A 13,146-nucleotide genomic window follows, 5' to 3' on the forward strand; every position below is an offset into this window, starting at 1 on the left:
GCCTTGAGAACCCCATGAACAGTATGAAAAGGCCAAAAGATAAGACACTGAATGATGAACTCCCCAGGTCAGTAAGTGCCCAGTATGCTACTGGAGATCAGTGGAGAAATAATTCTAGAAAGAATGAAGAGACTGAACCAAAGCAAAAACAACACCCAGTTGTGGATGTGACTGGTGATGGAAGCAAGGTCCGATGCTGTAAACAGCAATATTGCATAGGAACCTGGAATGTTAGGTCCATGAATCAAGGCAAATTGGAAGTGGTCAAACAGGACATGGCAAGAGTGAACGTGTACATTTCAGGAATCAGCGAAATAAAATGGACTGGAATGGATGAATTTAACTCAGATGACCATTATTTGGATGCAATCCCAAAAATGACAGAATGATCTTTGTTCATTTCCAAGGCAAACCATTCAATATCATGGTAATACTATGCCCTGACCACTAATGCTGAAGAAGCTGAAGTTGAATGGTTCTATGAAGACCTACAAGCCCTTTTAGAACTAACACTCAAAACAGATGTCCTTCTTATTATAGGGGACTAGAATGCAAAAGTAGGAAGTCAAGAGACACCTGGAGTAACAGGCAAATTTGGCCTTGGAGTACAGAATGAAGCAGGGCAAAGGCTAATAGAGTTCTGCCAAGAGAATGCACTGCTCATAGCAAACACCCTCTTCCAACAACACAAGAGAAGACTCTACACATGGACATCACCAGATGGGCAACATGGAAACCAGACTGATTATATTCTTTGCAGCCAAAAGTGGAGAAGCTCTATACAGTCAGCAAAAACAAGACTGGGAGCTGACTGTGACTCAGATCATGAACTCCTTGTTGCCAAGCTCAGACATAAATTGAAGAAAGTAGGGAAAACCACTAGACCATTCAGATATGACCTAAATCAAATCCCTTATGATTATACAGTGGAAATGAGAAAGAGATTTAAGGGACTAGATCTGATAGACAAGAGTGCCTGATGAACTATGGACAGAGGTTTGTGACATTGTACAGGAGACAAGGATCAAAACCATCCCCAAGAAAAAGAAATGCAAAAAAGCAAAATGGCTGTCTGAGGAGGCCTTACAAATAGCTTTGAAAAGAAGAGAAGCTAAAAGCACTGGATCTCTAGACTTAACTGATGATGAAATGTGAAAGCAGCTCTTTTGAAAGATAATGAAGATGTAAATAATTCTTCCTTTTTTTTTTTAATATGGAATGCTTCATGAATTTGCATGTCATCCTCGGGCAGGGGCCATGCTCATCTTGTCTGTATTGTTCTAATTTTAGTATATGTGCTGAAAAAATGAGCACATCTCTTGCTTGTAAATAAACCAATTTACTTCTTGTGGAGACCCAAATGACCAGAGATTTCCAATTGGGAGTTTTATTTTTTTACAAAGGCAGAGAGAGTTTAAAAGATTCCCAAGATGTAGAAGAGCTGGGGCTGTAAGCTTAAGATTCCGAGTCCAGGACTTCCTCATAGTGCCAAATTCATATCGGTCTGGTCCATCCCTTTACAGGTATTCCCTGGTGACTCAGAGGGTAAAGAATCCGCCTGCAATGCGGGAAATCTGGGTTCTTCCCTGAGTTGGGAAGATCCACTGGAAGAGGGCATGACAACTTATTCCAGTATTCTTGCCTGGAGAATCCCATGCACTGAGGAGCCTGGCAGGCTATATAGTCCATGGGTCACAAAAAGTCGGACTAATCACATCCCTTTACAGACACAAAGCAGGATGGACAAATTTCAGGACCCTAAAAGATTTTAACATCAAATTGTGGTTGCTCGAGACATTCTTGTTTCTAATTGAGGTGAAATTCGCATAGCATAAACTTAATGATTGATGATTTTAAAGTATACAATCCAGGGGCGCTTGCTGTCCTAGGGTTTTGTTTCTTGTTTTCTTATTTTAAAAAATTTCACATACGAGATTCCATTAGACCTGGTCTCACTTAAACTCCAGATAAAGAGTTATTTTCAGAGGCAGATGAGTGAAAGCTTATGCAGAGAAGGAATGCAATCAATCCTCCGCTCACACAAACTACAGAGCAGGAGAGATGCTGAGTTAAACCATCCAGCGGCTACTTGCCAAAGGTGATAAATAAGTCACTCCTTCTAGGGCACTATTTTATTGTGGTTTATATTGTCATTTTATTTTCCCTGCTATGCCTCAGGTGCAAAAAGAACAAGGGAAAAAGCCTAACAGCTTTGACGACAGTTTTGGTTTGACTATCGTCCATTTAAAGAACCTGGGGGTGGTGACTATTTAGGAAGCCCTGTGGAGGTGGGAGGGGCTGACTCTCATCCGGTCATTGTAGCTTCAGTTGGTTCCACCTCTCATTTGAGACTTTCCTCCACATCCCCAACCCCACCCCCATCCTCCTCCCCCAGCACCCTGGGGTTCACTCTGGGGGACACTCTTCTGGTTCCAGGTGCAGAGTCCTGAGTTTTTGAGTGGTCTTTTAATACATTGTTCAGGCACTACAGTTTGACTGAATACTGAAATCTTTCTGTATTTGCCAAACTTACTACTTTTTCTTTAATTCAATAAATATGTGTTGTGGTATGTCTGAAGTTGTTTCCCTGTGCATGAAATTTGTCTGTATGGGGTGGAATCTAAAGTTTAAGTCTATATAGTTCTTACTCCCTTTGAAAACTCAATTCTAATAGTAAAGATAAAAAGGATATGTTCATTTGACAAATATTTATTTATTGAGCTTCTTAATATAGCCCACATGATGGTAGGTGCTAGGGGATGCAAAGATGAACTGGATGATGTTCTAACACTCAAGGACTCGTTGACAGCATGATGAGAATTGGCAGTTCAGGCTGACAATTAGACTTGTTTCTGAACTCAACCAGAAGATCCCTAGGACATGTTTGAATTTCTCATTTAAGCCAGGGAGGGTGTGAGCTTTTAAGACATCTTCACAAAAAGGTAAGCCTAAGAATTCGTTTACTATCTCATAAACAATTACTTGAGGATTAAAGAACCTTAATGAATTGGTGGGAGGGGGTTAAGGTCAATAAAAGAATGTTCTAGTTTGGGAAGGATTGGAACTCCAAGGCAAGTCACTGTGTCTAATCTTACCCAACACTGTCCCCAGGGTTAAGCCATTCATTTTGGGGCAAAACGAAGATCAGATAAGTTCTGTGATGCCTACTTGTGCCCTCAATAGAGATTTTCAGGTTCAGCAAGATATTGCTGCTTCCAGAGGCAGGGGGTGGGCCTGGGAGGAGCAGAACTGTACATTCACTCAGTTTTCATGATAGAGATCCTGAAGAAGAATCCAGAGGTGCTTGCTTTGATATTAGTGTAATTGGAAACACACCCTAAATGTTAGACAAAACCTAAATGGTTGCTTTCATCTGAACTTCAGAAGAATTAAAGACTCTGGGTTAATTACACTGCCCACTCCCACACTGCTGCTGCTAAGTCGTTTCAGTCATGTCCGACTGTGCGACTCCATAGATGGCAGCCCACCAGGCTCTGCTGTCCCTGGGATTCTCCAGGCAAGAACAATGGAGTGGGTTGCCATTTCCTTCTCCAACTCCCACACTAAACTCCCAGGGTTTCCCCTGTGCCTCAGCTGGTAAAGAATCCAACTGCAACGCTGAAGACCTGGGTTTGATCCCTGGGTTGGAAAGATCCCCTGGAGAAGGGAAAGGCTCCCCATTCCAGTATTCTGGCCTGGAGAATTCCATGGACTATACAGACCATGGGGTCATAAAGAGTCAGACAGGACTGAGCAACTTTCACTTTCACTTTTCAGAGTTAAGTGAACCTATGAGACAATATAATCCAGTCCGATGAATGTGGCAGAACAGGATACTACGTATTTTGTGGCTGCAACCCTAGTCTGCATGTGTTGGTGAGAGTTCTGCTCTGTTTCCTGCTTTTTAAAATTTTTTGAAACCTCATTGCCATAAAATGACTTAGCACTTTTAAATCCTGAGTGGGTCAGCAAAGACATTTATACCTGGTGTTTAAGCCAAAATGAAAACTTTCCTTCGGTTATAGGAAGTTGAATGGCTTTTAATGCTGCTGCTGCTGCTGCTAAGTCACTTCAGTCGTGTCCGACTCTGTGTGACCCCATAGACGGAAGCCCACCAGGCTCCCCCGTCCCTGGGATTCTCCAGGCAAGAACACTGGAGTGGGTTGCCATTTCCTTCTCCAACGTGTGAAAGTGAAGTCGCTCAGTCGTGTCCGACCTTTAGCGACCCCACGGACTGCAGCCTACCAGGCTCCTCCATCCATGGGATTTTCTAGGCAAGAGTACTGGAGTAGCTTGCCATTGCCTTCTCCGGCTTTTAATGATGGCTCACAAATAGTCTCCTGGGTGATGCTGAGATTCTAAAAGAAAGTCTAAAGGACTTTTTAAAAGTTAGTGTACAGATTAATAAACCCCACATTTCCCTACAAATTCCTTAAATTATTTTCTCTTATACTGCTTTGTTGTTGTTTAGTCACTGTCACGTCTGATTCTTTTGCGACCCCATGAACTGGAACTCACCAGGTTTCTCTGTCCATGGGATTCTCCAGGCAAGAATACTGGAGTGGGTTGCTATTTCCTCCTCCAGGGGATCTTCCTGACCCAGGGATCGAACTCATGTTGTGTGCATTGCAGGTGAATTCTTTACCACTGAGCCACCCTGCTTTAACCATACTGCTTTAACCTACTTCAGATAATTCTAAACATGTCAGCTGAGGTTGTTTGGGGTTCTTCATAAAGGACAGTGTCAGGTAGAAGATAAGTATATGATCTTCATCCTACCAGAAACCATAAATTCCATGCTAGTATGGAAATAAAGTCATATTAAACATGGGTGTTGTGTTAAGAGTTTTCTCTGCTTACAAGTGAACAAAAACAAAGAGAACGTGAGCAAAAAACTGAAGGGTGGAGGCCCTTGTATGAGAATAGTCAAGCATGGCCTTGAGTGCAGGGGAGAGTGGGCAGCAAGCCTTGCAGTGGCACAACCAGGGCATCTCTGGGGACCTCAGTGAACCCAGACACAGTCAGGGACTTTCTCCTTAGAGGGCTTGCTGCTTCAAACACTTCTTGGTCAAAAGGTACCTCCTGGGGAAGAGAAACCGATTGTCCCTCTTTGCTCAGGGTCAGCCATTCTTGTCGGACAGAACCGTGCACCAGAAACGAGACTTAGGAGAACCCACTCATCTGGGAACACTAGAAAGTTCTTAAGGAGAAGTGAGGAGGGAGGAGAGGGGGGAGTGGTTCACTGCCCACCACACATCGACTTTAATACAATAACCACGTGTTACAATGAAAGTCAAGCTTTGTTTATTTTCCATAGTACAGCGATGAACACATTAAGTGTTATGTTCTTTCCTAATACTCTATTTCCAAGATTTTAAAAAATTAAGGCTTGGTGCAGTGACATGAGTCAGAGACATGACCAAAGGAAAAATAGAGGATGAGTCTGGCATCTTAATATGCAGTGGGAGATTTGTGAGAGACAGACAACTTGCAATTACTATAAACATACAATCAAAGACAGAGCTCTTATTTAATTTGCTTTTAAAATAGAATTGAAAAAAGTTTTAAAGGTCTCAGATGTATATTTATTGTTCTATGCCATGGATATTAATTGGCTTCTGTTCTTTCTTATGTGTGTGTGTGTGTGTATATATAGACACATGTACATATATTTTGACATCACTGTCCTTCATCACATCCAAAAATACTATCTACAGTCTTTCTAAATGTAAAGATGGAAAACCATAATTAACAATGCCTATATTACTCACATAAGTACAACTGTTGGAGTCACTAGTTTGGTAGCCTGTGCTTGTTTAAAGACCTATTTTTTTTTTGTCTCACATGAATGTCCTAAGTCTGTTTCCTATAGCTATATGGTATACTGGGCATGATACATCTAATGCAAGTCCCGAGGTGAAAAGACTGTCAAAATGTTTTTCAGGAAATCCAGAGAAGAGCTCAGTATGCCTGCGATGACCCTGGATTTGAACACTTCATTACTAGGAAGGAGACTGTGTCAGCCCCCTCCATCTGCAGTTCCTGGTGTTGTTAGAAACTGCGAACTGTAGGCCTGCACAGATAGTTTCCTGCCTGGTTAATAAGCTGTCTTCATTTCTAGAGACACATATAAGCAAATGTTTCTTTCTCTCCCAGAACTGATTTATTTGGCTGAACCAGGTCTTTATTGCAGTATGTGGGTGGCATGCAAACTCTTAGTTGCAGCATGTGGGATCTAGTTCCCCAATCCGAGATTGAACCTAGCCCCCTGCACTGGCACACGGGCCACCATGGAAGACCCTCCCAGAATTTAGTATGTATGGGAGTCCTGGAAATCCTCACTCTGGACTGCAACAAGCACTTATATTTTACATGAATAAATGAAGATGTCATCTCTTGAACTATTTATCTCCTTATCATCCCATCAGCTGGGATTGTTTTTTTAATAATTCTCTAAAAAAAATTGACTTTTTTCCCCATTATTTAGTAACAGAAAAAAAAAAAAAAGCCTAATTTACTCCCTCTGCCAACCTCAACCCACAGACTGTGAAAACACATTAGTCACTCAATTTACAACTCTGAAGGAAAACAAAACACCAAATAGAAAAAGAAATGTATCAAAGCAAGTGCCCTGATTCTTAGATCATCAGATTATTCCAAACACAGTTGATATGTTTGTATCTCAACTGCCAGACTGAAATCCCAGATACCTGGGGTACCAGAGCAAAAGGAAGGGACCCATGCTCTTCTAGGAATCTGCGCTGCCCAGTCTCGGAGTCTCTAGGTCTGCACATAATGTTCCCCTTCTCCCACAGCCTTATTTCTGCCCTTTGTTCTTGCAGCATCTTCCAGGGGGGTGTACAAAGAAACTGGTTTGTAGACAAGCAGGCCTGGATTCCAGCTGCTCCTCACACCCTCTACTGTGGGGCTCTGGCTATCCTATTCTTAGAGTTTACTTGTCCCTTAAGCTGTAAGTGACCACAGTTGGTCCAGGACTGTGGCAGGATGGTAGACAGTAGCATCAGAGGCCCTGGGGATGCGGGCACAGTAAGTGCCAGCCTTAGAAGTGTAACAGTTGCTTCTCATTCCACAGAATCCTGAGACTGAACACTTGAGAAGACAGTGGGAGATGGGGAGGGAGTACCCTCTTCGGGCATTTCCTCATCTGTGTGCTGCTGCAGAGACAGACAGAAATTTGCTCAGTCGTGTCCGACTCTTTGCAACCCCACAGACTATAGCCTGCCAGGCTCATCTCTTCATGGGATTCTCCAGGCAAGAATACCGGAGTGGGTTGCCATTCCCGTCTCCAGGGGAACTTCCCAACCCAGGAATCAAACCTGGATCTCCCACATTGCAGGTAGATTCTTTACTGTCTGAGTCACCCGGGAAGCCCAGTGCTGCAGAGACATGCTTAGAAAGGGCTTACAGGCTAAGAGGTATGGATGCTTCTGCCCTTAGGGAGGCTGCAAGGGTGTGGCCACAGAGTCCAGGGACCCATTTTCTTCTAAGGAGCAGTGCCACCTTCTCACCCCAGTGTGCTGTGCAAGTATTCTCCTTTTCATGCCAAGTGCTGGTTGTAAGGTATAGTTCGGGCCGAGGCAGAAAAAGGAAAGACGACCTCAACAGAAGTAGGTTACCTTTATTCAGGCAAGGAGGGGGCGAGTCGGCCTAACGACCAGGCTGAGCGCCTAGAGGGATCAGGGAGGCTCCATATTTATAGGGAGGTTTGTGGAAGCCATAAGGAAAACGTTAATCAGGCGGGATGGTTTGGGTATTCTTTAGTTGAGATGGCATTTGTAGTTGGGCAGGGGATGATAAGTCTTTCAGGCAGGTGTAGGGGGTGGAAGGTTTCTGGACAGGGGGTGATAAGTCCCAGATAGATGCAACCAGCCTGGAGCATCAGGGTGGGACCTAAAGTTCTGTTTTGTTTTCTCCGAAGTTAGGTGATTCAGCAAGGCCCTTTGAGACTGTTGTTTTCTTTTCTAGGCCCAAAAGACTCCTTCACTGGTGGCCTCTAAGACACCTTATGTCCAGCTTTTAGACGAGCATAGGCAGTCTAGAGGGCTTCCCAGGTGGTGCTAGTGGTAAGGAACTTGTCTGCCAGTGCAGGAGACATAAGAGACCCAGATTCGATCCCTGGGTCGGGAAGATCCCTTGGAGGAGGGCATGGCAACCCACTCCAGTATTCTTGCCTGGAGAATATCATGGACAGAGGAGCCTGGTGGGCTACAGTCCATTGGGTTGCAAAGAGTTGGACACCACTGAAGTGACTTAGCACAACACAGGTAGTAGTCTAGAGAGCAGTATGGGGTACGTCACTGTGATGAATGTCTAGGTACCCTGTGACCCGCACTTCCCTCTCGGGGGCACATATGAGGGTATTCACCAAGATCAGTGTTGAGAGACAGGAATCCATGCAATCAGGGTGCCTGTCACTGGGGATGGGTGCTGATGCAGGAGATGACCACCGTGAAGTCCTGAGTAACAGACCAGAAGTGCACACAGCAACGCTGTAGGTCTCCAAGGCCAGGCTGAGGAAATGAAGGAAGAAACAGAACGAGGGTGGCATCCTGACGTCACTTACACAGGTTAAAGATGCAGGCATGCAGGATAACCCTACTCTTTATAGTAACACAGAAGACAAGATACCTTTAACGCATCAGAATGGTTGCCTATGGTACTGCAAATAGCAGGGAATAGAGGGATGGATGATGGAGGGATGGTTGAATAGATAAATGAATAAATCAATATGCTCCCTGTGCAGAGGGACTGGGGATATGGCTGACTCAGACTTTTGCGTCTGTATTCCGAAATAGATTATTTTTATGGGCATGACTTTTAAAACATTGGGAAGCAGCTATTTTAGGTAATACAAACATTTCCTTAGAAGTCATCAGAAGAAGCAATGAATAGCAATTCAACAAAAATTAAATGTCAGACTAGAAGAGAAAAAATGTGTATCCCAAAGCGTTTTTCCCATAATAATTGTAGAAGAATAGTTTGTGAAGAGAGGCCATAACTTCAGCTGTGCCAGGTCTTAGATGCGACACAGCGGATCTTAGATATTTGTTGCGCCATGTGGGATTTTTATTTGCAGCATGTGAACTCTTAGTTGCCACATGTGGAACCTAGTTCCCTGACCAGGGATCAAACCTGGGTCCCCTGCTTTGGCAACAGAGTCGTAAAACACTGGATCACCAGGGAGGTCCCAGGAGAGTCCATAGCTTTGAATTAAGGTGTTAAAACCACTAGCGCCATTCAGTTCAGTTCAGTTGCTCAGTTGTGTCCAACTCTTTGCGACCCCGTGAACCTCAGCATGCCAGGCCTCCCTGTCCATCACCAACTTCTGGAGCTTACCCAAACTCAAGTGCATTGAGTCGGTGATGCCATCCAACCATCTCATCTTCTGTTGTCCCCTTTTCTTCCCGCCATCAATCTTTCCCAGCATCAGGGTCTTTTCAAGTGAGTTAGCTCTTTGCATCAGGTGGCCAAAGTATTGGAGCTTCAGCTTCAACATCAGTCCTTCCAATGAACACCCAGGACTGATCTCCTTTAGGATGGACTGGTTGGATCTCCTTGCAGTCCAAGGGACTCTCAAGAGTCTTCTCCAGCACCTCAGTTCAAAAGCATCAATTCTTCTGCGCTCAGCTTTCTTTATAGTCCAATTCTCACATCCATTCATGACTACTGGAAAAACCATAGATGGACCTTTGTTGACAAAGTAATATCTCTGTTTTTTAATACGCTGTCTAGGTTGGTCATAACTTTCCTTCCAAGGAGTAAGCATCTTTTAATTTCACGACTGCAGTCACTATCTGCAGTGATTTTGGAGCCCCCCCAAAAAAATTCAGCCACTGTTTCCCCATCTATTTGCCATGAAGTGGTGGGACTAGATGCCATGATCTTAGTTTTCTGAATGTTGAGCTTTAAGCCAACTTTTTCACTCTCCTCTTTCCCTTTCATCAAGAGGCTCTTTAGTTCTTCTTCGCTTTCTGCCATAAGGGTGGTGTCATCTGCATATCTGAGGTTATTGATATTTCTCCCAGAAATCTTGATTCCAACTTGTGCTTCTTCCAGCCCAGCGTTCCTCATGATGTACTCTGCATATAAGTTTAATAAGCAGGGTGACATTATACAGCCTTGATGTATTCCTTTTCCTATTTGGAACCAGTCTGTTGTTCCATATCCAGTTCTAACAATTGCTTCCTGACCTGCATATGGGTTGCTCAAGAGGCAGGACAGGTGGTCTGGTAGTCCCATCTCTTTCAGAATTTTCCACAGTTTGTTGTGATTCACACAGTCAAAGGCTTTGGCATAGTCAATAAAGCAGAAATAGATGTTTCTCTGGGACTCTCTTGCTTTTTTGATGATCCAGGGGATGTTGGCAATTTGATCTCTGGTTCCACTGCCTTTTCTACATCCAGCTTGAACATCTGGAAGTTCACGGTTCATATATTGCTGAAGCCTGGCTTGGAGAATTTTGAGCATTACTTTACTAGTGTGTGAGATGAGTGCAATTGTGCGGTAGTTTGAGCATTCTTTGGCATTGCCTTTCTTTGGGATTGGAATGAAAACTGACCTTTTCCAATCCTGTGGCCATTGCTGAGTTTTCCAAATTTGTTGACATATTGACTGTAGCACTTTCACAGCATCGTCTTTTAGGATTTAAAATAGCTCAACTGGAATTCATTACCTAAATAATTATTTTTAAAATGACTTCTTTGATATTCAAGAAGATCATCAGGTGATCTAGGAAGTTTAAACTTATAGAATGTAGTTAGCAGTAGGGATGGTATTTTTCCCTTAATACCATTTTTCTGGTCTTCTCCCTTCTGGCGATGAGAGTTGTGTTATGTTTCTGATCCATATCCCCTACCCCTGGTCTGGTCAAACATCTGAGAGGTGTGTCTGCAACCATCCCTTTAAAATCAGCTTGGTTTGCCTCAGCAGCATCCCTCCAGCTGGGCGCTAGGAAAGGGAAAGAATGCTATTTTGGCTGACCCTTGAGTGATCGTAGGATTGAGAAGTGGAAAGGACATTCCAGGTGTAGGAAACCGCGTGATTGATGGCACAGACGTAGGAATGTCCAGGGCAGATACAGGAACGGGTCTGGAAGTGAAGAAACTCCTCTGCAGCTGTGATGCTTGGCAGGCCCAGGCTCCTGCCGCAGCTCGGACTCTTCCAGGTATGATTGATCCAGTCCGGGAGCTTCCAAGTGTGCTCTTGCATTCTGTGGGCCTACAGCCAGCAGCTTCTCCTTTAAACCTCACATGTTAAAAAAAAAAAAGTCAATTACCGCCAAGTGTGGTTTTCATTTTCACTTGAATATTCTCAACTTCCCTCTCCCAGTGCTGCCAATTTTTAGGTGGGTGTGTCCATCTCTGCTAGATCCTTATTTGTTACATTTTATTTCTTTTCAATGATAAATTCCTGATGTATTCCAAACCTTGAGATGTTTTTGTTACTGTTGACCCAAATACATGCATCTAACTTGCTATGAAAGGGAAGTGATTTGTTAGTTATCCATTAGACAGCAAATCAGTTCCCAAAAGGTTGCAGTTCTTGCACCAAGTGCCAAATGTTTAAAAGCGAAAATTCCTAAACAGAGTAATTTTTAAACCACTTTGTTGAGATACAATTCACCCATTTAAAGTGTACAGTTGAATGGCTTTTGGTATGTCATTAATATTTTTAAACTGTGTTAACATACATCTAACAAAATCTGCCATCTTCATCACTTTAAGTGTAAAATTCAGTGCCATTAATTACACTCATGATGTTATGCAGCCATCACCACAATCTGTTTCCAAACTTTTTCATCCCCCTAAACAGAGCTGTTTATAATCTTGCTGTGGTGTAATTACGTCTAGACTAAAAGAGTTTGTTTATAATTATAAAGTGGTGTTTAAAATATCATACATTAACACATATATATGGAATCTAGAAAAAATGGTCCCAATGAAGCTATTTGCAGAGGAGGAATGGAGAGGCAGATGTAGAGAACCCGACCTGTGGACATAGTTGGGAAGCAGAGGGTGGGACGAACTGAGAGATAAGGATTGACATATATACACTACCATGGATAAAACAGACAGGTAGCAGGAAGCTGCTGTATAGCACAGGCGCTCAGCTTGGCGCTCTGTGACCTAGAAGGGTAGGATGGGGCTGGGGTAGGAGGCAGGCTCAAGAGGGAGGGGATAACTCATTCATGTTGTACAGCAGAGACCAACACGACATTGTAAAGCAATTATATTCCAGTTGGAAAAGAAGTGTGTAATATTATCATCCTCTCTTATGATTCCCTCCCCCAGGTATTCTTTCTTACAACCCTTCCTGCTGCCTGTTTGAGCTGGGAGCTCCAGTCTCGGGGTGAATCCCATCCATACCAGCAGGCAGGCTCATCTTCAAACCCAAAGGATGCATGGCTGGAGTTTCTTTCCCTCCTGGACATCTCAGGCGCAGAGGAAATGGCACCAGGAATGTGGGCCAGACACCTTCAGATAAAAGCCCATCATTCTGTGTGAGTTTATTCAGCCATTCCCTTTTATCTCCACCCCCGACTCCTATTTCCAGTTCCCGTAGGCAACCAGTTTCCTGTGTTTAATGTATATTATTTTGCTTTATGTTTTTGTGAAATGTCTATAGTTTTCTACTCCTGCCTTTCTAAGCTGTATAAGTTATCTAGACCTGGGCTGAGATAAAGGGGTAAGGCTCCCCATCCTTGTTTCGAGACTACCACTGAAACCAGTCTTTCTCTGTATACCCTGGATATACACACACGCCTACTTACAACAAGGGAAACTATGCACGTACCTCATCGCTAATGAGCTTGCCTTCAACTCTTTCATGAGCCATACATAATTTATAAGAGAAATTATAATCCAGTCACTGGTTCCTCTTTTTTAAATTCTAAGTTACTAGTCCAGAGGTTCTATGTCCCGTAAGGTTCTTCAGTTCAGTTCAATTCAGTTCAGTCGCTCAGTCGTGTTCGACTCTTTGCGACTCCATGAATCACACCACGCCAGGCCTCCCTGTCCATCACCAACTCCCGGAGTTCAGGCAAACTCATGTCCACCGAGTCGGTGATGCCATCCAGCCATCTCATTCTCTGTCGTTCCCGTCTCCTCCCACCCTCAATCCCTCCTA

At 43.6% G+C, this 13,146-nt stretch overlaps 1 non-coding gene across 1 annotated transcript; it reads right to left on the bottom strand.

The window, feature by feature from the left end:
• Positions 1-1,207: 1,207 nt before the first annotated feature.
• LOC129559718 (U6 spliceosomal RNA) lies at positions 1,208-1,314 on the bottom strand. The gene has a single exon (XR_008686648.1). It is a non-coding gene; the product is annotated as a U6 spliceosomal RNA (small nuclear RNA).
• Positions 1,315-13,146: the final 11,832 nt, after the last annotated feature.

The sequence above is a fragment of the Moschus berezovskii genome, chromosome 8 (genome assembly GCF_049115385.1).
Source record: "Moschus berezovskii isolate FMDL1 chromosome 8, NW_MosBer_1.0, whole genome shotgun sequence".
Classification (NCBI taxonomy): Eukaryota; Metazoa; Chordata; class Mammalia; order Artiodactyla; family Moschidae; genus Moschus; species Moschus berezovskii.